Source organism: Lygodium microphyllum, chromosome 2, assembly GCF_053477565.2.
Source record: "Lygodium microphyllum isolate KBCC chromosome 2, Lygodium_microphyllum_v1.1.10, whole genome shotgun sequence".
Classification (NCBI taxonomy): domain Eukaryota; kingdom Viridiplantae; phylum Streptophyta; class Polypodiopsida; order Schizaeales; family Lygodiaceae; genus Lygodium; species Lygodium microphyllum.
The window spans coordinates 41402970-41429005 of record NC_141136.1 but is presented as its reverse complement, the minus strand read 5'-3'; the positions used below and the strand labels follow the sequence as shown (position 1 = coordinate 41429005).

At 43.6% G+C, this 26036-nt stretch overlaps 1 protein-coding gene across 4 annotated transcripts in view; it reads left to right on the top strand.

Annotated features, from left to right (window-relative positions):
• The window catches only part of LOC148039658 (arginyl-tRNA--protein transferase 1-like), a 76368-nt gene that overhangs the window by 34791 nt on the left and 15541 nt on the right, over positions 1 to 26036 (top strand). The window lies entirely within an intron of this gene.

Below are 26036 nucleotides of genomic sequence, written 5' to 3'. Positions count from 1 at the left end.
CATGACAACTAGAGGACTTGTGTGCTTTGTATGCACTCATCCAATTAGCAGCATCACTTGTATTTGTCCCCATCTTCCAAAGTTTCTCAATGATATCTTAGACCTGCCTTGCAAGTGTAAGCTTGGAATCTGGCACCTTTTGTCAAATGCCTTGGGCTCTTTGGATGGGACCTTTTGGGTTGGGCAAAGAGCATGCTCCTTATACTGTTTGGTTTTTGTTTTGGGCCTAAGAGGGGCTGTTAAGCTGCCTAAGATCTTAGGTCTTGTAATTACCTTCTTTGACTCTCATAGGACCCCAAACCAACATGCAAGACATTTAATTTAAAAAGATGACACTCAAGAGTTTTAGTAGGAAAACTTGCTCAAAAAGTATTTTAAAAGAGATCCTAGGAAGGAATACAGAACTAAGAAATGAACTTAGAAATGAAATGCAGATGAATGGAATGACAATCAACAAACGAACCAAGTATATGGAGGTATATGATAGAAGGAATGCTGAAGGAGTGTAAGGGCATCCAACAGCCACTCTCTCTCAAGGGAGCAGGCTGAGGGATGTTGAAGGAGTTTGTCATACTTTGACAGAAAACCACCAAACTCAATGCCAAACGGTAAAGAAAATGGTACAGGCAACTGCATGGCAGCAAAATGCATTAGTATCCTAGAGTTTTAGATGTCACCAAGGCTAAGGAAGTGTAGACTGAAAAAACAGCAGCTCTGACTGCTGAAGGATGCAAAGGCTGAATTGCAGCAGCAGGTGAAGTCGTACCAGCAGCATGGCAGGATGGCTGCAAAATGCATTGTCTAGAGACTTTTCGGCAGCAGGTGAGGAAGAAAACACAGGGCAAGATGCAAAATCACTTCTGATTAGGGTATGGCATACAGCAGCAATAGCAATTACAATCCTTTCTGACACCTGACGATGATATGTTAGCAGATTGACAAGGCATATCAGACCATTTCTTATCTCAGATTTTTGAACGAGGCGAGATGACAGCTTTAGGCTTAGGAAGATATCTCTCTTGCTATGGCTTTTAGTTCATTGGAGATTACTATGGCACTTGGCTTGGATAGTCCCTTTTCCATATTGCCCCTTAGATAGTTTGGCATTATAGCCCATCAGATGAGGAGAGGGGGAGAGGGCTGTCTATGGACTTGGGACTAGGGCACCTTTTTCCATACTGCCCCTTAGATAGTTTGGCATTATAGCCCATTAGATCACTTGCTCACACAACCATTGTATTTGTGATGTACTTAACGACTCTTTAGAGAGTTCCTATTTTGTAATTTGCCCAGGGGCATCTTCTCAGAGGTATCGTTAATACAATTTTCTTCTCTTTGAAATGACAAAGACCTATCCAGCCTCCGCTTTGAAATCTTTGCAGCTTCATGTAGGGGAGGAAAATTCACAGAATCAATGGAATCATTTGAATTCTTCATCTTCGACTCTTGAATGTGTAGGTGCACATCCTCACACAAAGAAAAAATCTCCCCATGTGCTAACTAGTAGGGGCTGCGAAGCCGAACTTTGAAAAGTTGTATTGAGATAGTTGTAGGGGCTAGATATGTGGATGCCTTGATAGGTAAAGTGAAAATTGGTCAAGTTGAATCAACTATGAGAGTTGGAGATATGGGTGCGTTGATGGGCACATGGGAATGGCACAAGTGACTGGGGAGCAATTGTCTTGGGCTCTTGTGCATGACTTGGAGGCATGTGTTGCTGCCTCTTGGGTGGTATGTCTAATATCTCTACTCAAAGCTCCACTTCCATAAGTCCGATCTCGTGGAGAAGTAGGCATGAAAGAGAGAAGAAATTCATAGGATGGCAAAGATCCTATCTGAACTCTCTCTTAGGAACAATTCATCCTCTTTGGATCTCTCTTCTATTGCCATCGTCTTGTCTCTATCCACTTTGTCTCTATGTATGTCTCCTTTTCCTAGCATTGTGCCTTCTCTATCACTCTCTCGTGCTCCTACATGGTGAGATCTACTATCTCTTGGAAGGAGGTTCCTCTATGTTGCAGCCTAGAATAACGATTGCAAGGTGATCTATCCTATATGTAAAACACAATCCTAGCCGATTGGAGTAGTGAAGTGTCCACATGATACATCTTCCATGTATAGAATCACTCATGATGGCTTGAGCAGAGGAATTAAGTGAGCAGTTAGGACCCATGTCTCTAATTTATAGCTGTCTAGGTTGCGCTTCAAAATTGCATTAGTGAAGGTCTGGTGTCTCAAAATGACATGGCTGAATGTATTGCCAATCTCGAAAAAGTAGGGTTTGGACTACTCATCAAGGCTTGGGAAGGGGATCGTGATGGTGGTGCCATCTCTAAGTGAGAAGAAATCCATGCTCTTGATCTAGTTTTCAAAGAATGTCATCGTTGTTGGAGTGTCTAGTGGGTTGGTAGCACTTGCTTGTCAGTGATCATGGTCATCTCTTGGTACATTGAGGTAATGAGAGACATTAGAAGATCTTGGGTAACACTTGAGAGCATTTTAGGTTTTCTTAGGGTTACGCTATCCAATAGTATTTTACAGTTTCTTACCTATTTATTTTATTGTCTTGTTCCTAGTGCCCTCACTATAGCTATACACTGTTGTCGAGTATGAGTAGAAGCAACGAGAGTACGTACGTCAATTGAGGTGCATCACGAGTTTAGTAAACACTGAGTGAGTGTGAGAGTGAGAGTTGACCAATAGGTGTGTACCAGTGTGGTATACACAAATTGTCACGAGGACATGTATTTTTGAAACCTCACTTAACATGTGGATCAATTTTTAATCGCATAATTAAGTAAATGATGCACATGTAAGGTGCAACTAGGGTTAAAGTAAATTTACGAGCCCGGGACCCGAAGAAATCACGGGATGTCAAAGGAAAAAGTTGCTATAAGTTATGGCGCATAGGTACTTGGTGGCATTTGGTGTCAGTTGTTGGCCTAGATCATCCATTTGGCCATAAGTGTCAGTTGGTGACACCAGAGAAGTGGCGTTTAATGGTACCTAACGCCAATCTGATGGTCAAAGATGGCGCAGAGACATTCGGGAATGGAAGTTACCTAGCCAATTTAATTATTGCTTAGTGAGATTATTTTTTAGGGCACCAAAATAATTATTAGATTAATTTTCAGTATTTTAAGGCTGAAAATTAATATTTCATTATGGAAAATGGTGAAAAAACCATTTGGAAAGGCTGCCACTTGTGAAAAATGCCTATGCAAGAATGAAAAACGTCTTTAGAGGCTGGAGAGAGGCATTTCTATAAATTCAAGTTGCAAGAGAGAGAGAGAGGAGAGGTTGTTGCTCTGATTTGCAGCCATTGGAGGACCTTCTGAGATAGCTAGGGGCAAAAGAAGACCGATCAACAGCAGGAGAAAGCATCTACAGGTTGTTGAGGCAGGGCAACAGCAGTAAATGACTGATTTTCTTTAGTTCTTTGCATCTACATGCTGTTGTGGCAGGGCAGCAGTTGCACTTGACTGATTTTCAGTCAGTCTTCATGACAAAACTCTGAATTTTCTCTCTCTACTTCTTTCCCTCTCATCTCCCAGCCATTTCACAGCCTTGCTCCGAAGATCTCAGCATTTGGATCCTTGGAGGCAGAGAAATTGCAAATTTCTCTGTTGTAAATCCTAATTTATAGCAGAAAGCAGGGTTTCGCAGCAACTTTGGGAAGCGTGCCAGAAACTGAAAGCTCCAAGACTTGGATTTAACAAGGCTGAAGGTGAATTTCAGCTGAATTCAGGTGGAGGACTAGCCAGCCATTAACTTTGGGGCATTTCCATTGTCTATAAAGTGGATGAAGGCCAATTGAGTGCTCGAATCAAGGGGCAAAATAGATTGAAGACTTGCTGGTCACTTTGGACAGCAAGGGGAGTTGAAATACCGAAAGGGATTGGGAGAATTCCATTGTAAGTCAACTTTTTCTTCAATAAAGCTAAAGAAATACCGAAAGGGGCGCCAATTTTGGGGCCAATCAAGTGTGCATCGTCCAAGATTAGTAGGTAACTTTGTATTTCAGATTTGCATTTATTGTTTGTTAGTGTAATTAAGTTGTAATTAGAGATTTACCACCCTATCTGAGGAGGAAGACTGGTTTCATGGTTCCATTGCTGGGATACCACTCAATCCCTTAATTTCGTGGGCCCGAGGCGCTTGATTGCAAGCCAAAGCTTTGTGCTAGTGCTGATTTTTACTCTCAGCTGAGAAATTACAGCAAGATGTCTTTATACAGTGAGATGGACTCAAGCAATGATGATGCCTCTCAGTATGAACGTTCAGATGGGAATGAAGCAAATGCAATGCCTGACCTTGAACAAGGCTGAGACCATGGACAGCAAGCTGAAAATGTTGCTGTTGGGCAAGATGCATGGCCTTTAGAGCATAAGGAGGCTGATGACTAGCAAAGTGAAGAGGAATTTGATGACTAGTTTAAGAATTGGATGAGGACAGTAGCAAATCTCTTTGCTGAATTGGCAAAGGATCCTCAATTTACCTGATTTTTGATTGCTCCAGAGAAGGACAGCAAAGGCAAGAAGAAGATGTTCTCTACACCTTCGGGACAGCAAGATGCACCGAAGAGAATGCCCAACCCTTCATTTGAAGCTCCCAAATATGCTAATGAAATAAAACAATTGGTACCTACGGGGCAAAGAATGCAAATGCAAGGCCATCACGGAAGTGCCAATCCAATGGATCTTGGACAGCCAGGCGTGCATGTTACGATGGGGCAGCTAGTATATTTTGGTGGAAGCACAATTTTTCATGCTATGGTTGGACAAGGCCCGCATACGGGAATGTATGGCACAAATCCCTATGATATGCAGTAGGTCCCCTTCCTAGTCAGATCTATCTTGGAAATATTGATGATAGGCTAGAAAATGTAGTCACGTTGCCTATCTACAACATTGGCTTGATGCTTGGGGCACAAAGTAGCATGTTTGGTACTGCATCTGCATCCCCGAATGCTTATGGGACCCAAGGAATGAATGTTGGCCATACAAATGCTTTGTTTCACGTTGGTTTTGATGCGAATTCAGCAAATGCACCCTTTTTGCAGCAGCTAGTTTATGACAACTTGACACCCAAAGGGGCAGAAAAAGACTATGATGAGGGTCGAAAAGGAGTGAAGTTTGAGTCCTTCAGCGGTGTACAAGATAGGCTGAAAGCTTTGACTTTCATTCAGCAGTTTGTAGCAGCCTATTCAGGGGGGAACTTCACGGAGTCCTCAAAGATTCGAAAGGCAGCCACTTTCTTGAAAGGGAATGCATTATAGTGGTGGTTCACTCTTTTGATGCAAGGTAGAGCACTGCCAATGTGGGTACAATTCAAGCAAATGTTTTTGCATCGAATTGGTTGACAAGTACCTTTGAGGTGGACATCATGACAGCTTGGAATAAGCTGGATGCTAAGAAATGTAAGAATTTTGAGCAATATGATAAGAAGTTTTGGGATGTATTGCTGCCTATTACTTCTTATCGCATTGTATCCTTTCATGAGCAAGTGGAAAAATATATTTGTGGGCTGCCCAAAGGAATCAAGGATTTTTGTATTAAATCCACTGTGTCTAGCATGTCTCAGCTTATAGAGACTGCTGCTACAGCCGATGGTTTGTTGTGTGGGAAGGATTCGGGCTTCCTAGAGAGTGGGGAGAAGCCGAATAAAAAGTTGTTTAAGGCTGAGAAAAGGGACAGATCTGAATATTAGCCTGAAAAGAGGCCAAAACGACAAAGAAAGGGCTCGGAAACATTGGCATAACGCAGGAAATTGATGGCTGCAAATAAATGTTTTATTTGTAAACAGGAGGGTCACATTGCAAGGGATTGTCCCAATAGGCAGCAAGCTGGAAAATCAAAAAATCAAGGAGATTCTAAAGGAAAGAATCGTAAAACATCAGTGGGATTGATGCCCGATGTTGTTAGTGATCAGCCCAGTGATGATGCTACTGAGTTGTGCAGCATTGATTTTCTTTGATAATGGTGCACGAGCCATTTTCATCTCTATTGACATGGCTGCCGGTCTAGGTATCAGAGAGGATGAGATGAGACCCATGGGGGAAGTTGGAATGGCATGTAAAGGCCATGCAGAGCTTGTCACACCGCTCATTGGAAAGTTTTGGTTGCACATACAAGGATATGTGGATAGTGAAGAGTTCTTCATTGCTCCACTTGAGGGTTGTGATATATTGCTTGGTATGCCATGGTGTCATCGTATGCATGCAATGATTGGTTCTAATGCAAAAAAGATCACTATTCATCATAAGGGAAAGGTACTCATACTTGGATGTAAAGTTGAAACGTGAATCTGTCCATGTTGTATCTGCAGCTGTCTTTTCTAAAGTAATGAAAAATCATCTTTCAACGTACTTGGTTTTTACTAGGGATAAAGATGATAGTGAGAATGTTGAGAACATGTCTAAGTTAGAGAAAAAGCGCATGTCATTTCTGAAAATGCATGCTGATTGTTTCTCTCAGTCACTTCCAAGGCCGCTACCGTCTGAAAGGCCAGAAGATGATGGCATAGATCTTATCCTTGAAAGTAGCCCACCTAATAAGCCACCCTACAGAGTCCGTCGAGCCCAACAGGAGGCGATTATGAGTCAGGTAAATGAGCCGTTAAAAAAAGGGTTGATTCAGCCTAGCTCATCTCCTTTTTGTTCTCCAATGCTTTTGGTGCAAAAAAAGGATAGTTCATGGCGTATGTGCATTGATTATCTTGCTTTGAATAAGATCACAATAAAGAATCACTTTTCGATTCCTCGGATCGATGATGTTATGGATAGATTGCAAGGGGCAACCATATTTAGCTGTATAGATTTGAAATGTGGGTATCATCAGATACGCATTAGACCAGAAGATGTGCCTAAGACAGCTTTTAGGACATCTTTTGGATTGTATGAGTTTCTTGTTATGCCTTTTGGACTTACGAATGCTCCTGCCACTTTTAATCGGATGATGGATCGTATCTTCAGGCCACATAGAGGATTTATGGGCACTTTCTTTGATGGCATGATTGTCTATTCAAAGAACGAGACAGAGCATAGAAAACACTTGGATATGATGTTCAATCAACTGCATGACCATAAGTTGGTTATCAATGACAAGAAAAGTGAATTCTTCTTGCATGAATTCTAGTTTTTGGGGCATATTGTATTGGCTAATGGTATTTGCATGGACCGTGCAAAGGTTGAAGCAATACGATCATGGCCACCTTCGAGGAATGCGCATGAGATCCGCAGCTTCTTGGGTTTATGTTCTTACTATAGGAAGGAAGTACGCAGGTTTGCTGAAATTGCATCTCCATTGTATGCCTTGCAGAAAAAGAATGTGCCATTTAGATGGATAGCAGTGGAAATTTCAGCATTTGAAAAGTTGAAGGAAAAGATGACTTTACAACCCCCCCAAGTCTCAACAGGAGCTTTGAATCAGAGCCAGAATAGAGGACCCTCTGGATCTACCCAACCAGTGTATGCAATAATTACAGAGGCTTCACAAAATCCCACTACAAGTACTTTAGGAGGTGAAAATATGAAGGACTACTTATCTAACTCAGTCGCAAGTATCAAGAAAGAGCTTCTGGATGTGATTACAAAGCAGCTACAAACGCTGAAGGTGAATACTGCCAATATATCCACTCCTACGGGAGCTGGAAGAGATGTGATGCGCTCTAATACATGGTGCGGAAAGTGTCATCAAGCGGGACATTTAGCCATTGAATGTACTCGAAAACCAACCATTCCTGGAGCCTTCTGTTCCTACTGTTTGTGAAAGAACCATACAGAGGATATTTGCTCCCTGTGCTTGTGTTACCTGATCTAAGGAAGTCATTCATAGTTCAATGTGATGCATGTGGGAAAAGCATTGGGACTGTTCTTATGCAGGACGGCCGAATTGTGGCTTATGAGAGCCAAATTGTCCACGGTGTAGAAAAGAATTTGCAGGTCTATGAGAAAGAGCTCTTAGCTGTAATTCATGCACTGTCTACGTGGAAACATTATTTGTTGGGGGCTGATTTTACATTGCAGACAGACCATTAAACTTTGATGTTCTTTCTGACCCACTAAAGTTGTCAGAGAAGCATATGAGATGGGAAATTTTTCTCTGTATGTTTCATTTTTAGATTGTATATATTGATGGTGAAAAGAATGTTGTGCTTGATGCACCGTCACGTAAGCCACAAATTTCAGCCATCAGCATGGTTTATCGCATTGAGTTGGGAGCAATATGTTGTTGATTCGGACTGTGCTAAGAATTATGATTAGCTTTGAAATGGCCAAAGGCATGAACACTTCATGCTAAGAGATGGATTTCTAATGATGCATGGACGACTATGTGTCACAAAGTAGTTAAGGCCTAGAGTTATCACTGAAAGTCATGTTCCTCTGTATGCACGACATAGAAGTATTGATGCCACAGTCAAGAAAGTGGAGCATTTCTTTTATTGCCCAGCTTTGAGGCATGATATAGAACAATTTGTTAAGACATGCATCGCATGCGAGAAAATAAAGAATGATAGGCAAAAGATACCGGGTTTATTGCAGCCCTTCACTATTCCAAATAGACCTTGGCAGAGCATTGCAATGGACTTTATTTTTGAGCTTCCTAAGACACCTAAAGGGAATGATGGGATATGGACTATCATTTGCAGGTTTAGCAAACAAGCCCATTTCATTCCGGGGAGAAAGAAAATAAAGGCTGATCATATGACACGATTGTTTTTGCAGCACATCTTTAAGTATCATGATATTCCAGAGTCAATTATCAGTGATCGAGACCCCCGGATGACCAATTTATTTTGGAAGGGCATGTTTGAGAATATGGGTACCACACTGAAATTCTCATCATCCTTCCATCCGAAGACAGATGGTCAGTATGAGGAAGCAAATTCCACAGTGTTAGATCTTTTGAGGTGCTATGTTTCAGACCACAAGACACAGTGGGAGCAATATTTGCCCTTGGTTGAGTTTGCTTACAACAACACAGTGCATGGGTCTACGGGCAAAGCTCCATTTGAGGTGGTTGAGGGTGGCAAGAAGATACTACCAATTTTGCAAACTAAGGATAAGATCTTTGAGGCTGATCGTTATGTGGAAAACTTGGATGTAGCCTATGCAAAGATAAAATATGCACTTTAGAGATCGCAAGAAAACCAAAAGAGGGCAGCTTATTGACTTAGACGTGCTTTGCAGTTTGCAGAGGGTGATTATGTATTGTTGCATTTTGAAAAGGCAAGGCTGAAAAAGATGATAGAAAGAGAAAGATTCTATCCGAAGTTGAGTATGAGATACTACAGGCCCTTTCAGGTAAAAGGAGAAGATCAACAATGTGGTATATCGGCTGGTATTTCCTCCAGATTGGCAGATATATAATGCTTTTCATGTCGGTTTGTTGAGGCGTTTTCATGGTGATGTGCCAGAGGATATGTCTGCTGAAATTCAGCCTGAGCTTAAGAAGCTAGATGTGATTTTGGTATGTGAGCAGATTTTGACACATAAGGAAAGAAAGGTCAAAGGTAAAGTTTCCAGGAGATACTTGGTGAGATTTCAGAATTATTCACCAATGGATGCCAAATGGATGGAAGAGGATTACTTGGTAGACCATCCCAGCTTTACCTAGATGCCTTTCAGTTAGAGCCGACTTTAGTTCAGGCTCCGCCGGGTTTAGCAGAGGAGGAGTCTGGAGTATTGCGTGATGCTCAAGGGGGACATAGCACTTTCCCTTCTGCAGTTATGGACAGCTCTCATATGTAGTGTATCTCAGATGTATTCAGCGTGCATCCAAGGTATTGCGCTGACAGTATGTTTGTTATGAGATCACTACTTAGTATACTAGTCATCGTGAGATTTTTGTAGACGAGTATGAGTTTTACCTAGGCACTGAAACTATACTTTTGCATTGGCTTATGAACAATCTAGCATGAACTTTGCCTCAATTTTGAGACAAAATTTTTGATCAGTTTCAGCTCAGTTTTTGATTAGCTTGAGAACCATTTATGGTTACTTTTTGGATCAGTTGTGTATCATTTTTGCACAGATTGTTGGTCAGTTTTTGCAATGAGTTTGTGATTAGTTTGGGGTCACATTTGCAATAGTTCGTGATCTGTTCTCAGATCAGCATATGATCAGTTTATGATCAGATTATGCTCAGTTTTCAATGGTTTATATCTAGTTCCATGGACAATAGCATATGTTATGATAGCATTGATGTTTTAGCCATGGTTTATACTTGGTTTTCGCTATACTATGGTTTGGTTTTACCAGATGAGTTGAGCTCATGAAAAATGGAGATGTCACATGATAATTTGACAATGTTTTTGAGATTCTTTGTGAGTCTTATTTTATGTTATGTTGGCTGGTAATTTTTAGTATATGTTGGGTATATGGAATGGTTGAACAACAATGCACAATGTTGTGTTGACTAGGATGCCCTTTGGAAATTCCAATATAGTACTTTGCTTTTGATGTATTTGGCAGTGCAATCGAGGACGATTGCAAGGATTTCAAAGGGGAGGGTTGTCATGAGGACATGTATTTTTGAAACTCTATCACCTTGGATAGTGGTCCAAATCCCTATTCAAACAAGCAATGGAAGCACCTTCTAATCTCATAATACATTGCACATATGCATAATTAGTACTTATCTATCTCTAGCTTGATCTAATAGAGCTAGCAAATCTTGTCCTTTGGGGGGAGGGAGTCTGTGCCATATCTACCTATCTCAATCTATAGTTGGTGTGAGGATGTATAGAGCTATCCAATAGCACATTATACCTCATGAGATATATTTACATCCATGTATCTTGGATACATAACAAATCCATCAGGGAATATGTGCAGAAGATGCTTTTATAGAAAGCATTCTTTGTCCCTATATCCTTAGTAGGTGTCACCATCCATGTCCTAGCTGTGTGTTTCTAAATTATATCCATCTTGATGATCTAGTTCAACTTTAGGAGCCGAGGACCTCAGAAATCACGGGATGTCAAAGGCAAAAGTTGCTATAAGTTTTGTCGCACAGGTACTTGGTGGTATTTGGTGCCAGTTGTTGGCCTAGGTCATCCATTTGGCCATAAGTGTCAGTTGGTGACACTAGAGAAGTGGCATTTAATGATACCTAACGCCAATTTGATGGTCAAAGATAGCGCAGAGATACTCGAGAATGGAAGTTGCCTAGCCAATTTAATTATTGGCTAGTGAGATTATTTTTTAGGGCACCGAAATAATTATTAGATTAATTTTTAGTATTTTAAGACTGAAAATTAAAATTTCATTATGTGAAATGCTGAAAAAACCATTTGGGAAGGCTGCCACTTGTGAAAAATGCCCATGCAAGAATGAAAAACGTCTTTAGAGGCTGGAGAGAGGCATTTCTATAAATTCAGCTTGCAAGAGAGAGGGAGGAGAGGCTGTTGGTTTGATTTGCAGCCATTGGAGGACCTTCTGAGATAGCCAGGGGCAAAAGAAGACCAATCAACAGCTAGAGACAGCATCTATAGGTTGTTGAGGTAGGGCAGCAGTAGTAAATGATTGATTTTCTTTAGTTCTTTGCGTCTACATGCTGTTGTGGTAGGGCAACAGCTACATTTGACTGATTTTTAGTCAGTCTTCGCGACAAAACTTTGAATTTTCTCTCTCTACAGCTTTCCCTCTCATCTCCCAACCATTTTACAACCTTGCTCCGAAGATCTCAGCATTTGGACCCTTGGAGGGTGAGAAATTGCAAATTTCTTTGTTGTAAACCCTAATTTACAGCAGAAATTAGGGTTTTGCAGTAGCCGTGGAAGCGTGCCAGAAATTGGAAGCTCCAAGACTTGGATCCAATAAGGCTGAAGGTGAATTTCAGTTGAATTCAGGTGGAGGACGAGCCAGCCATTAAATTTGGGGCATTTCCATTGTTTATGAAGTGGGTGAAGGCCAATTGAGTGCCCGAATCAAGGGGCAAAATAGATTGAAGACTTACTGGTCACTTTGGACAGTAAGGGGAGTTGAAATATCGAAAGGGATTGGGAGAATCCTATTGTAAGTCAACTTTTTCGTCAATAAAGCGAAAGAAATACCGAAAGGGGCGCCAATTTTGGGGCCAATCAGGTGTGCATTGTCCAAGATTAGTAGGTAAATTTATATTTTCAGATTTGCATTTATTGTTTGCTACTGTAATTAAGTTGTAATCAGGGATTTACCACCCTATCCGAGGAGGAAGATTGGTTTCACAAATAATAAAATAATGCATTTATTCTTAAGGTACGGTACACTTACACGTGAAAGGGCGAGTTCACATGTGTAAAGTAATATACACACGGGAGTAGCATAATGGCCTTTACATGCAACAACCTCCCACTTAAAGATCCTAAGCGAACCTTTAGTCGAATGCTATGCTGATATTGAGCCCTTGTAAGAATTTTAGTGAAAACATCTATAGGGTTATCGTGTGTTTTGATTTTAGGCAATGTGACTAGACCATCATCAAGAACTTGTCTGATGAAATGTAATCCAACATGAATATGTTTGGTACGTGCATGAAACATGGCATTCTTAGCCAAGCATATAGCACCTTGGCTATTACATTGTACATGTGTTTTAGTGGGTAGCCCAAAATCCTTGACCAAACAACCGAGCCAAACAACTTCTTTTGAAGCTTCAGTGGTTGAAAGATACAGCCTCAGTGGTAGAAAGTGCTACTATCTTTTGCAATCTAGAGCACCAAGAAACCACCCCACTAATCAAGGTAAAAATGCTTGTTAGTAGACTTGTGAGTATCCAAGTCACATGCCATGTCTGCATCACAATACCCTTGTGGAGCTAACGTACCCTTTCGATAGCAAATACATTTTCTTTGTGTGCCCTTAAGGTACCTGGTATGCATTTCACTGCTTCCCAATGTGCTTTGCCAAGATTTGACATAAATTTGCTCACAACTCCCACTGCATGAGCAATGTTAGGACTAGTGGCAACCATAGCATACATAAGTGAACCACAAGCGGAAGCATAAGGAACAACCTTCATAGAGCTGGCTACGATATCATCTTTTGGGCAATCTGCTTTGCTAAGCTTAAGATATGGTAGTAAAGGAACATTAAGTGGCTTAGTATCCGCCATAGAAAAACGATCAGGTACTTTGCTGATGTACTTTTCTTGTGAGAGAAACAAGAGCTGCTGCTCTCTATTTCTCGTCACATGCATGCCTAAAATGTGTTGAGTTGGACCCAAATCCTTATGGAAAATGTTAAAACCAACTATTTTTTCAATGAATTAATCTGGCTTTTATGCTTACCAGCAATAATTATATCATCCACATAAAGCATGAGTATAATAAGATTTCCATCATTAGCCTTCTTAATATATAAGCAGTGATGTGCATTACTTCTTTTAAACCCACTTGAGAGGATGAAGTCATCAAACTTTTTATACCATTGTCTAGGAGCCTATTTCAAACCATACAAGCTTCTGTTAAGCTTACATATCAAATACTCCTTTCCTTGTATAACAAGACCTTTAGGCTATTTCATGTACAACTTTTCTTCCAGATCACAATGCAAGAATGCAGTTCTAACATCCATCTGATCAAGTTCAAGATCCATAGATGCTACAATGACAAATAATATCCAAAGAGTGGTCATTTTGGCAATAGGAGAAAAGGCTTCTTGAAAATCAATGCCCTCCTTTTGTGTATAGCTCTTAGCCACAAGTCTGGCTTTGTATTTGGGTTTACCATCCACACATTTGATTTTTTAGACCCATTTGTTAGGAATGGCTTTCCTAACCTTGGGTAATGAAACCAAATCCCAAGTATCATTTTGATACAATGTTAGGGTCTTCTGAATTGTATGTACCTTTAACAAGTGAGTCACTTCCTGTGCGTCGCGTCACATCTGTTGCCCGTACCCCCACTGTTTTGCTCGCGCCAGCTCTCGCCCGTAGCCCGCCCGCCGTCCTCGCTCCACTTGCTCCCGCCCGCTCTGCTTGCTCCTGCCCGCCCACCCTGCTTCCCCCCGCCTACTCCTATTCGCCTTGCCTGCTCTTTCCCAACCCCCCCTTGCGCTACCACCCTCGCCTTGTTGCTTCTTTCCCCCCCCCTCCTACACTGCCCCTGCCTCCTCCGCTTTGTGGCCCCGTTTGGCAGACTCGCCACCTGTGCAGAAAACAACATTTCCCCCCTCCTCACTAGTGCCCTTGCCCCCTCCCCCGTTAAGAAGACTGCTAGGGTTTGCACTGAGGACACACAGAGTGTACGACCATGACAGAAACACAAAGACACAGACACAGACACAGACACAGAGGGCAAAACTCAAAACGCAAACCCTAAACGCAAAACTCAAAATTCAAACACAAAAACTCAAACACAAACAGAAGAAGGGAGAGAGAGAACACAACTCTGAAGTGAATGAATGTTGTAAATGAATGTAAGAGTGTACAGTGTGCTCAAGGGCAGAGCAATGTCAGAGTGTGACGTCCACCGAAGACGGATCCCAAGTCTGTGACCACCAGTCGGAGTGTAGGAGTGCTGAATGGTGAATGGCAGCAGGCTGGTCACCAAAACGCAGCAATCTGGAGGCTGGAAATTGGTAAACGCAGCAGTGTACCACCGATCGGGGGTTGGAAACTGTGCACAGTCTGCTGTAAACAGCAGGCTGAAACAGTGTCTGAGAGTGTCAGGGCCTGCAATGCTGAAAATGCAGGCTGGCTGACCCTGGAGATGATGGACAGCAGGCTGAACAGCAATCTGGGAGAGTTTGGAGCAGTTGCCAGCAGCTGAGAGCTGTCGTCTACAGCAATGGACAGGCTGAAGGTGATGTGGTTGCAGTCGACGATGGCTGGACAGCAGATGGAGGCAGGCTACAGGCTGGAAACTTTAAATCCTAGTTAACAGCAAAAATTAGGGTTTGACAGCACCTCAGGAAGCTTGCTCAGAAATTGAAGGCCTAGAGACTCGAATTTCAATTAGTGAAATTGGTGTAGTTTTAGGAGATTCAAGTGGCTAGTGGCCATTCAGCCAACAGACATTTGGAGCTAAATTTGTCACTCAAGGAGCACGAGATTGAAGAATCTCAGTGTACTCCATCCATTTCGAGCTTGCTGGTAATTTATGACAACAAGAGGCATATGGATCAACACACGAGATTGAAGAATCTCAATGTACTCCATCCATTAGCAATAAAAGGTAAATAAATTCAGAGGGGCGCCAGTTTTGGGGTCAACAAGCTGTCCATTTGCTAAGATTAAGTGGTAAATTGTGCATTTCAATTTATGTACTTTATCACTTGCTGTAATTACTGATTAATCTAGTCATTACCTCCCTCTCCAAGGAGAAAGGTTGGTTTCATGGTTCCATTGTTGGATACCATCAATTCTGTTGGCTTGGTAGGGACAAGGAACCTAATTGAAGCTCTGAAGCATTGCTCTAGTGCTGAAATTGTGTTCAACTCAACATTTATAGTACGTGCTACAAAGCTGGAGTTGAAAGAAACATCGATCTTTGGTCAAGTTGTAGGACACTCACTAATCTTCAGGATTGGCTTCACTCCACACTACACATTGGCACAATGCAGATTAGAGGCGGTTCTCATGGGTCAAGGGATCTTCATGGTATGACTCACCTCGGTAGATAGTCTGTGAGCTAGTGGATAGCTCACCCTATGCTTCCACGAAGGGGGTTATCTACATGATTCCTTGGTATAGTGGCTTCACAATGGAGGCATTCGCGCTCCGTAACAGGTTTCGTAGATATCTCGTCACCCTACTCTTCCTCGGACTAGCAGTATAGTATCGCCAATTAGTGGAGGACTTTGGACAGCTCTTTGGCATTGTCCTTTCCGCCTCCTATACGGACGCAGTGACAGTCACAGGAGTCTCAAAGGTACGGGTGGTAGTGAAAGACACAAAGAGTATACCACAATTTCTGGAGATTGAGACAAGTGGATACTCTTTCAAGTAATAGGTTATTGTGATCGGGCAGCTAAGGCAGTGCTTGCATTGCCATGACTTTGGGCATTAGACAGTAGATTGCACGTGCTTCGGAGCCAAGGCGGCTTTGCCGACAGGCCCACAGGTGGACGCTGACGTTTTTACACGGGTCCAAAGACGACAGAGAGGGAGACGGTAGGGGGGCTGCATTTAGCCCCTTAGAAAGCCACGGCAGCAAGGAGTAGGAGGGTGAGCGTAGACAAGCGCAACTGCTACCACAGGCATCTTCGTAGTGGTTTGTGGTCCTAGCTGAGAGTCACGGAGCGCGGAGTGTGCCCTACCTTTGCAGGTGGGGATCTTCGTGGTACACGGTCAAGGAGCGGCAAGATCCATCTACTAGCACCACCGAATGGACTAAACTATACTTTCTTCCTTTAGACCTCTCATATAGGAGAGTGGACGATGACACAGATAGAGGAGGAGGTGAAGAGTCAGGTGGCAGACCACATCTCCTGGTGGATGGGAGGACTAGCACTCTTTTCCCAGCTGTGGCCAGCTTGCATGATGGACATCAACTGGTGGGTTGGGGTCGAGGTCCCGCATCTGAGCATTATCTTTTAAGCCCCTCCGCAATGGAGAGTACCGATGGATGTGATCGAGTGGCCCCTGGCACAGATAGCTTGTTTCTACCAGTGTATAGAGTCATGCTTCTCAGTTTGGTTGATAGATGCTGTGGAGGTACCACCAGGAGCATCTATTACCCCCACAGTCCGCCCGAGGGCCACTATGGGGGAATGGAGTTCACTGTCCAGGCTTGCAGCAAAGCATATTCGCATGTCCCATAGCTCTTTTTCTTCGTTAGTAGCTTCCACACCGAATAGATGCTTGTTTGGTCAGTCATAGGTTTCCCTATGAGTTTACATCTTGCATGTTGGAATGTGAATAGCCTCCACTACAGTGGGGCATGTGGTTCAAGGAAGTTGATTGTTTGGCAAGAGTTGCAGCTTGCCCTCATCGGACGGATTGACATCTTACTTCTATAGAAGCACAAGCTTACTCCTGCCCAGGCCCATCGGGTAGGGAAGGTACTCCCAGGCAGTTCACACACTTACTGGGAGCATGCCATCGGTACCCATGGCAGGAGTGGAGGCGTATACACCTCTATGGGCCCGAGCCTCACCGCCTGTGTATGCGACCACAGGACGATTGTGGCAGGGAGGATTCTATGGATCGGATTGGATATTGGGGACTCATACCTTAGAGTCCTCAATATCTATGCCCCTACTGAGGTTAGGGTACGCAACATGTTCTGGGTGGAGATCGCAGCAAGACTCCTTGAGATGGACTCGTAGATTGTTGGAGGAGACTTCAACAACCCGGAGACCTTGGACTACTAGCAGGGCAGAGGCAGAAACTATCAAGGTATGGCTGGGGAGGAGCAAGAGGCATGGGAGGTCTTACTACTCGCAGTAAGAGGACGTGGTGCTTAGAGAGACCTAGCTTTCCACAGGAGGGAGAGGTCGCTAGACTTCTCTTGGGGATACAGGCGGTTGGGTGGAGTTTTACAGGAGCGGTTGGACAGGTTTTATGTGGGAGAGTGGGGATGCTCTCCCGGAGGCTAGGTAGGGCAGTTGGCTGGCACCACTTTGTCTGATCACTGCCCGGTTCTCTTGACTCTTGATCCCCCAACCTCTGCCCTAGACACGATCCTATCGGATCCTTGACTCGAACTGCAGGAGGGAGGAGGGGAAGAGATAGATTGAGCAGCTCTGGACTAGGGAGTGGGATAGGAGGGACCGGATCACAGAGGAGGTTTCAGAGGTCCTAGCCGAGTTGAGCAATATCTACCAAGAGTCAGCTCTACAGGCCAGGCAGCAGAGGTGGTAGGAGGAGAGAGCACTCTGGCAGGACCTAGCAGCCTTATAGAGACTACTCCAGGAGGTACCCGAGGATCCCACTCTTCAGGCATAGGAGGTGTGCACATGAGCAGCCCTTGCTGGCCTAGAGGACAGGCGCTCGGAGTTTTCCTTCCACACCTCAGTAGCCTTTTGGGCGCGGAAGGGAGACACGATGCACAAGAAGTTTTTCCAGGTGCATCAGCCCTGCATCTCTAGGATCAGTATATGGGAGGATTCATTCTAGCCCAGATGAGGTGATGGAGATTGCCACTGACTACTATAGACACCTTTTCCAGCAGGAGACAACCCCAGCCAGAGGACAACGATGTAGACAGCAGGTCTGGGACCATATTCCGTCCCTTTGTAATAGAGGAGATGGGATGTTCCCTCCTAGACTCCTTCATAGAGAAGGAACTAGAGGAGGCTTTCCATGCACAGAACAGGCAAAAATGCCTGGGAGAGGGTCTTTTGAAGGCCTTCTTCACTACCTACTGGGAGGTAGTGAAGGGTCCTCTATTGGTGGCCTTTCAGGAGATTTTCAGCTCAGGACGGATCCCTGGGAGTCTATCGGCAGGCCTTATCAGTCTCCTTCCCAAAGGGGGAGACCGGTTGGAGCTATCCCAATGGAGACCGATCACCCTGTTGTCAGTGGTGGCCGATAAGGCACTAGCCAAGATGATTGGTAGGCGACTCTGCTTGGTGCTTCCAAACATCATTCATGACACACAAATAGGTTTTGTCCAAGATAGGAGCATCCTAGACAATGTCTTCACCTTCTTTGAGGTGACAGAGTGGGCCCAATACAGTGGTTAGGGTTTGGTTGTACTACTCCTGGACTTTGAGAAAGTCTATGATAGGTTTGACTGGGACTTCTTAGAGGGCACCATGGTGAGGTTGGGCTTCCTCCAAGCATGGATCCGCGGGGTCTCCAGAGTTTACAGATCAGCTACCATCAGGGTTCTCATCGATGGCAGGAGGGAGGAGGAGTTTCGGCTGGACAGATTGGTCCGACAGGGCTGCCCTCTGGCCCCGTATTTGTTCCTACTCTTTGTAGAGGCGATGTCTCATTTCCTCAAGTCACATGTGAGTAGGTTACGTGGCCTTTGACTTTCGGTGAGAGAGGAGATGGAGCTGTTAGACTTAAGAGTATGCAGATGATACAATACTCTACATAGGGGACGATAAGCTGATGCTAGAGCGAGACTAGCTCTCGAGGTGTTTTGCACTACAACGGGAGAGAAAATCAAGTGGTGAAAGTTGGTTGGTTTCCTTATAGACCTGGACTCTAGCATGGAGTGGGGCATCCACTTGGGATTCAGATGGGTGTACAGAGGGCAGACCCTCTGTTACCTAGGGTTCCAGGTGGGACTCGAGATCACTCGTGCCCAACAGTTTCTTCCAGTCCTCGACTCTATTCGGCATAAGCTGATCTAATTGAGTACTGTCCGCCTTCCCTAGCGGGCCGAGCCTTGGTGATTAACTAGGTCCTCCTAGTGACGGCTTGGTACATTGCCTCGTGTTGGTGCTTTTCCTCGTCCTATGTAGTTAAGCTTCGTCGCCTAGTGCGGAATTTTCTTTGGGTCACGTCAAATGGTTCCAGGGACTCTCGGGCCAAGGTGGCGTGGGCGACCATCATCCGGCATCGGTCAGAGGGAGGGCTTGGGATCATAGACCCAGAGTATCAGAGCCTGACCCTTTTGGGCAAGCTAGTAGTCCGCAGTCTCACACTAAGAGGGCAGAGTTGGAAAGTCCTACTGCAAGAGGGTCTCCAGGAGTATAGACCGAGGCTTGGAGATGACTAGAAGCCGTCCTTGAGATGGATCTTCACGACGGCCTAGATCATGCCCCCTGATCCTTTTTCCTTCGCAGCCTACTTCGTGTGTGGCAAGGCCTCCATTAGGCCCTAATTCAGAGCCCCCAAGGTTGTCAAGAGGAGATAGAATGCTAGCCAGTGATCTGGAACCCCTAGGTTAGAGATCGGGATGGGATATAGATTGGCGAGTGCCCCCACATCTAGTGGGTTGGTTGGGAGGCCGGCCCTACTCGTACCACCAAGACATGGCAGGTGTACAGGATGGTGGACCAGGAGGTGTTGCAGTAGGCATCAGGTTGTGAGAGAGGGAGTTGAGCTGAGGAGGGAGATCAACGCAACAATACCTTAGGAGTGGCTTTGACCCCTCGATACAAGAGCCGGTAGAGCTTGGTGAGGTATGGGCCGCTAGATTTTCACCAATATGTATCCCCCTACAGGTGGGATGTAGAGTGGGCGGCGCCCCACACCGGACTTTCTTCATCGTGCAGGAGGGGGGATCTCTGGTCCTTGATAGAGGGCAACATGATGAGGGGATCGTTGTCCTTACGTGGAGGAGGATTCGTGTGGTTGGCCTTTAAGGGAAGACATGGCATCTAACCCCTATGTGTTCTGGGAGGAGTTCCGAGAGTGGCACCTCTGGATATGGGAGAGTAGGCCACTTGATGAGTTGGAGTGGGACCCTGGAGAGTGGCCATGGCTGGCCACTGTGGTCGCCAAGAAGCCCCTGAGGTTCCTGGAGTACACAGCCAGGATTGGCAGACACGTATTGATGCAGAAGGACATGGACTAGGTGTCTTCGCGTAGCAGATACTAGGCGGAGCACAGCATCACGGATGCTTTTTGTTGGACTTTCTGGCGTCGCCAACGGGACAGTTGGAGGCCTAGGAGGGTATCGTATTTCTTATGGCTTTTGGCACATGGAGGCGTGGCGGTGGGGAGTTGGCTAGCTCAGATGCAAAAGGATGGAGAGTGTAAATGCTGCACATAATAGGTTTTGGAAAACTCCAAAGCACTACCTTTGGTCGTGTGAGGTGGCGCAGCTCGTGTGGAGAGGAGCATGCTGCATTCTCCAATGTCTAGCACCCTACCTTAGATGTATCTCGTGGGGAGCTTTTTGCTAGCAAGTAGTCAGCTAGGGCCGTCACCTTTTGTATGAGGCCGGGATTCAGGACATGATCTTCATCATTGAGGCTGGGTCATGTGCAGTGGTCGGCTTGGAGGCTACCCATCCGCCAGGTACTGGAGTCCACAGCAGACCGCTCGGAGGTATGGGAGATCGTAGGGAGTCTTATTGGATGGCACATCTAGAAGGCGCGCTGCTAGGATTTTTTTGGCGGGGAGAGACTGTTAGTGCACGCCACTTTGGCAGAGCTCTGGACCTCCATCATCCACTCCCTCCGCAACCATGGGAATAGATGCAAGGCGAGAGTCTCGAGCTCATCAGGAGCTCCGTTTTCACTTCATGCTCATCTGGGGCGGCAAGGACCTATTCTTCATGATGCATGTAGGCAGCCCCAAATGGCCATATATACCCCTCCAACAAACACAACAACCCAAACCCACCCCCCCCCCCCCCCCCCCCCCCCCCCCCCAAAATGACTTCTTGCCCCCATTCCCCCCGACTGCCTTGAGAGGCTTGTACACATGATGTATTTATGACCTTGCACCAGATCTAGCTAGTCTATCGAGCATGAGCATTCCATTGTAATAAGTTTTTTTGACTAATATAATCAGCCACATTTTACTTGCAAAAAAGAATAAAATTTGATACAATGACTTCATTTCTTCGTGCATAGCTAGCTCCCACATTTTCTTGAATTTATATGATAAAGCCTCTTTATACGTAAGAGGCTCACCTTTATCTGTGAGCAAAATGCAATTCAAAGAGGGATCAAACCTTTGTGTAGGTCTTTTGGCACATGTAGACCCTCTTACCCAATTATTTGTGTTATTAGGTAATGGATGCATATCCAAAGGAATGCCAATGACCTCATTATTTGGCTGTTTAACTGCATGTTCAGGTTGCTGTAATACATTTTCAGCATGCTGATTTTGTTGCCATAGCTGATTTTCAGCATCCCTTTGTTGCCCATTTTCATCTGGCTCAATGATGATACGCTGATTATCATAACCAGCATCAAATGGAGCTGAATTTTCAGTGGTTGATAGCTGTTCAAGATATTAATCATGCGAAAATTTCACTTTCTTTTTGTCTGAGTCATTAGATGTGACATTTTTTAGTATCTTCTTACACAGCATGCGATTCATTCGCTTAGCCACACCATTAGATGACGAATTATTAGGAGCTGTAAGCTCTTGTTTGATCCCATTGGCATCACAAAATTTATTGAATTCTTTAGATACATACTCTCCCTTGTTATTTGTTCTTATGCATTTTAATTTTAAACCCTTTTGAGTACTAAGAAATGCATAAAACCTTTTAAAAGCGTCCAATGCCTCACTTTTCTCCTTAAGCAAGTAAACCCATAGCTTTCTGGAATGGTCATCAATAAAAGACACAAAATAATGAAAAGGACTATGAGTTTTTATTGGAATGGTGCATACATCAGAATGGACTAAATCCAAGATACATGCCTTCCTAGAGACTCCATGTGAGTATGGACTCTTTACATACCGAGAACATAGTCATCACAAAAGTCGAGCTTTGAGTTGTTCACATCAACACTTTCCACTTGAAGAAAGTGTCTGCAAATCCTTTTGGTTCATGTGTCCAAGACACTTGTGCCATAAGTCTATGTGTAACTACACTTCAGCGACTGCAACAAACTTTCTTGGAAGTGCCTTGCAGTAGAGATAATATAGAGTGCCCTTTTTACCACCTCTAGTGACTAGCATAGATCCTTTATGTACCATCCATATTCCACCACCAAAAGTAGTGAAGTCACATTTGTTGTCTAGCTGCCCAAGTGAAAGCAAGCTCTTCTTGATGCCAGGTACATACCTAACATCATGAAGGACCAAATCCTGACCATTTTCAAGAGCCAGATGTATGGTGCCCATTCCTTCAATATCACATGCATGGTTGTTGCCTAGGTATACTTTCCCAAGTTCACCTTCTGTATAAAAAGAAAAACACCCCAAAGATGGAGTTACATGAAATGAAGCAGCGCTCTCAACAATCCAAGATTGTGACAAACCATCATGGGTTGACAACAAAACATCTATCACATCCCTTTTAGTGATATACATGTCCTCCACTGTCATAGCATGTGGATCTGAAGCTGCAACCAGCAAATCAGCATCTTTATCTTTTCCTATCTCATTAATAATGACACTAGATACCACATTTACTTTTTCTGTTTCTTTAGGGGTAGAGCTGCCATCCTTTTCGTTCTTTTTCCCTTTTGCATTTGTCTGCTTCTTGCATTCTTGTTCCCTTTTGAAGTACCTGGAATTGAGCTTTTTATGTCCTTTACGACCACATTGATAACAAGTTACATCTTGCTATTTTTCCTTGCTTTTTTTGCGATTTTTGTTTTGATTTGTAGCATTTGATCTTTTTTTAGTACTTTATCTTACATTATAGGCTGATTCATTGATTTTCTAAATTGCCTTGCGTCTAATATCTTCATTGAGAATAGGACCACTCACGCCATCAAATGTTAAGTTGGGATAGTTGCTCAATGACACAACCAATGCTTCCCATGAATCGGGCAAAGTCGTGAGCAAGAAGATAGCCCTCAATTTAGGATCAAAAGTTGGCAAGTCTACATCCTTTAAAACTGACTTAAGATACCAGTGAAAGCATTGAAATGCTCTGAGGTAGGCTTAGACTCATCAAGCTTCAAGTTGACCAACTTTCGCATGAGATGTACTTGATTGACAAGAGTTGTATTTTCATAAGTAGCCTTGAGTTTCTCCCAAACTGTATAGACAGTAGCAAGCCCCTTTATGTCAACCAAGGTATCATCTGTGATAGCCATTTTAATGTAAGTAATGGCCTTTTTATTCATTTTAGCCCAATCCTCATCCGGCAAAGCAACAGGCTTATGTTTTGCCAAGGCATCATCAGAATCCTTCAGAAAGAGTGTACCTTGCATACGATCTTTCCAAAGATCAAAGCCATTGCCATAAAATTTACAAATCTCAAAGGGATTCTTTGTGTCAAATGTAGATGCACTACTAGCCATCTTCAGCAATAAAGTGTAGAATGCTTTCAGCCAATAGCAAGGTTGCTGAATGTAGCAACAATTACACACACTTCTACTTCCAAGATGTCCAAGAAGCAGATGTTTTGCTGCAATTTCAGTCTCAAATACTGATTACGGCATGTACACACATCAAATCTAATACATTTGCATTAACGATACCTCCTACTTCAGTAATACATCACCATAATACCCAAATGCAGTAACCTAAGTGCTCTATATACCACTGTTTTATTGCATAATGAGCATCCAGCAATGCGTATACCAAGAAAAGCTGCCCTTCATAGCGTTTGAAACATCCCAAGCTTAAAATTTCTCCACTCAGTAGTGAATCTGGTGCAAATTTCACTGTCAAGGCTCAAATTGACTCAGTGCATCACTGATGTGGAAAGCTCCAAAATCTTTGCAGTAAATCTGCCCCACTTGCATAAAAACATCTTCCCATGCATCAAATGAGGACAACTGTTGCAGAAATCTTACTAGTTCTGCAAAAGCCCCAAATTTTGAGGCCCAAGAGTGCACAAATTTCAATGAAATTGGCTCAACCAAGCAAAATTTCATTTACATGTGAAAAAGCCCCCCAAATTTCCGAGACTTGTGCACCCAATGCTTGCAATTTATGGGTCAACGGTCACTGTTATGTGTGTTCGGTACCAAATCAGGGAAAATCCCCAAATTGCAAGAGTAATTTTACACAGATTTGTGTTCTGTGCTTGTATGTGCAAACACCTGGTAAGATGAGAGGCTTGATTCTTCAAAGGAATTAAATAATGATAATAACAAAAAATATCTAAGAATTGGCTGTTCTGGCTCGTCGCCTGTTGCTTGACCGATCGCTTGCCATCCATCAGGATGACTTGGAGTCCTGCCAGCACTTGTCAGGATGACCTAGAGCCGTGCCAAAGCTTGTGGTGATGGCCTGGAGCCCCACCAATGCTTGTTGCCCGCTTGTTGCTTGGGCTTGTCCCTTGTGCCTATCGCCTCTGTGAGTTTCCTTTGCCTATCGTAGGTTGCGCCTGTGGCTTGCGACTGTAGCCTGCGACTCTAGCCTACGACTATTGCTTGCACCTGTTGGCTGTGATTGCTGCCTATGTCTGTCGACTGCGAGTGCTGCCTATCACGTCTACCAACTTGGACCGTTGAGCTCTGATACCAGTTTGTCAAGTACAAGTAGAAGCAAAGAGAGTACGCACGTCAATGGAGGTGCAGCGGGAGTCCAGTGAACAGTGAGTGAGTGTGAGAGTGAGAGTCGATTGATAGATGTGTACTAGTGTGGTACATACAAAGAATAAAAGAATATATTTATACTTAGGATAGTGTACACTTAGACCCGAAAGGGTGAGTTTATATGTGCAAAGTAATACACACAGGGGAGTAGTCTAAGGGCCTTTACACGTAACAATTGTAGTATGTATAGGGGCTGTGAAACTGTTGGGTATGGAGCTCGCATATGACCAACAGGCTATGGCAGATGGAACTCTGTGGAGAGAGAGAGAGAGAGAGAGAGCGAGAGAGAGCGAGCGAGAGAGAATTCTTGTAAGTATACACAAACTAAAAGATAAATTGAAAGTGAGATCCACCTAAATCTTTGATCCTTATTTAATGCTAAGTGGTGTAAAAGGTGTTTACACCTAATTATGCACTTTTATATACCCCTTTTTGGGTCATGGATCGATCACCCGTGAACATATAAAAAAGGAAAAGGGAACGTCTTACCTCAAAGAGGTAGTGTTTGATTGCGTATAATGATTTTGGAAAAGGAGATACATAAGAAAGAGCGATACAACATGAGAGAGGTCATTACATGGTTTACTAACAAAGGTGCATGTGCGTGGCTCAGAGGCTAATCAAAAGCCAATGTGGCTCACAGGTACTATGCACACGACCAGATGTCAAATACGTTGGTATAGCTTTAAAGCTCAACTCAGAGGTCATGCGGGAAGCGGTTACGATTCCCCCTCAAATATAGTTCCTTTGTGAATTGAAAGAAAATAAAATAAAAGAAATACAACCTATTTTGGATCAAAATCTAGGTAGAGGACTCCACATTATTTAATAAGTGATGGAAAGGTCTTAGTGCATTCACGAGCATGACTAGTGTCTAATTCCAATCACATTTTTATATTTTTTAAAAATTTCAATTGTATTAATAATTAATTACTTAATCAATTTAATCTTTAAAAGTTTTATTGGGATAAAAATCCCCCTTTAATGTTAACAATGAGGACATTGCAATCAATGTTTGATTGCTTGCG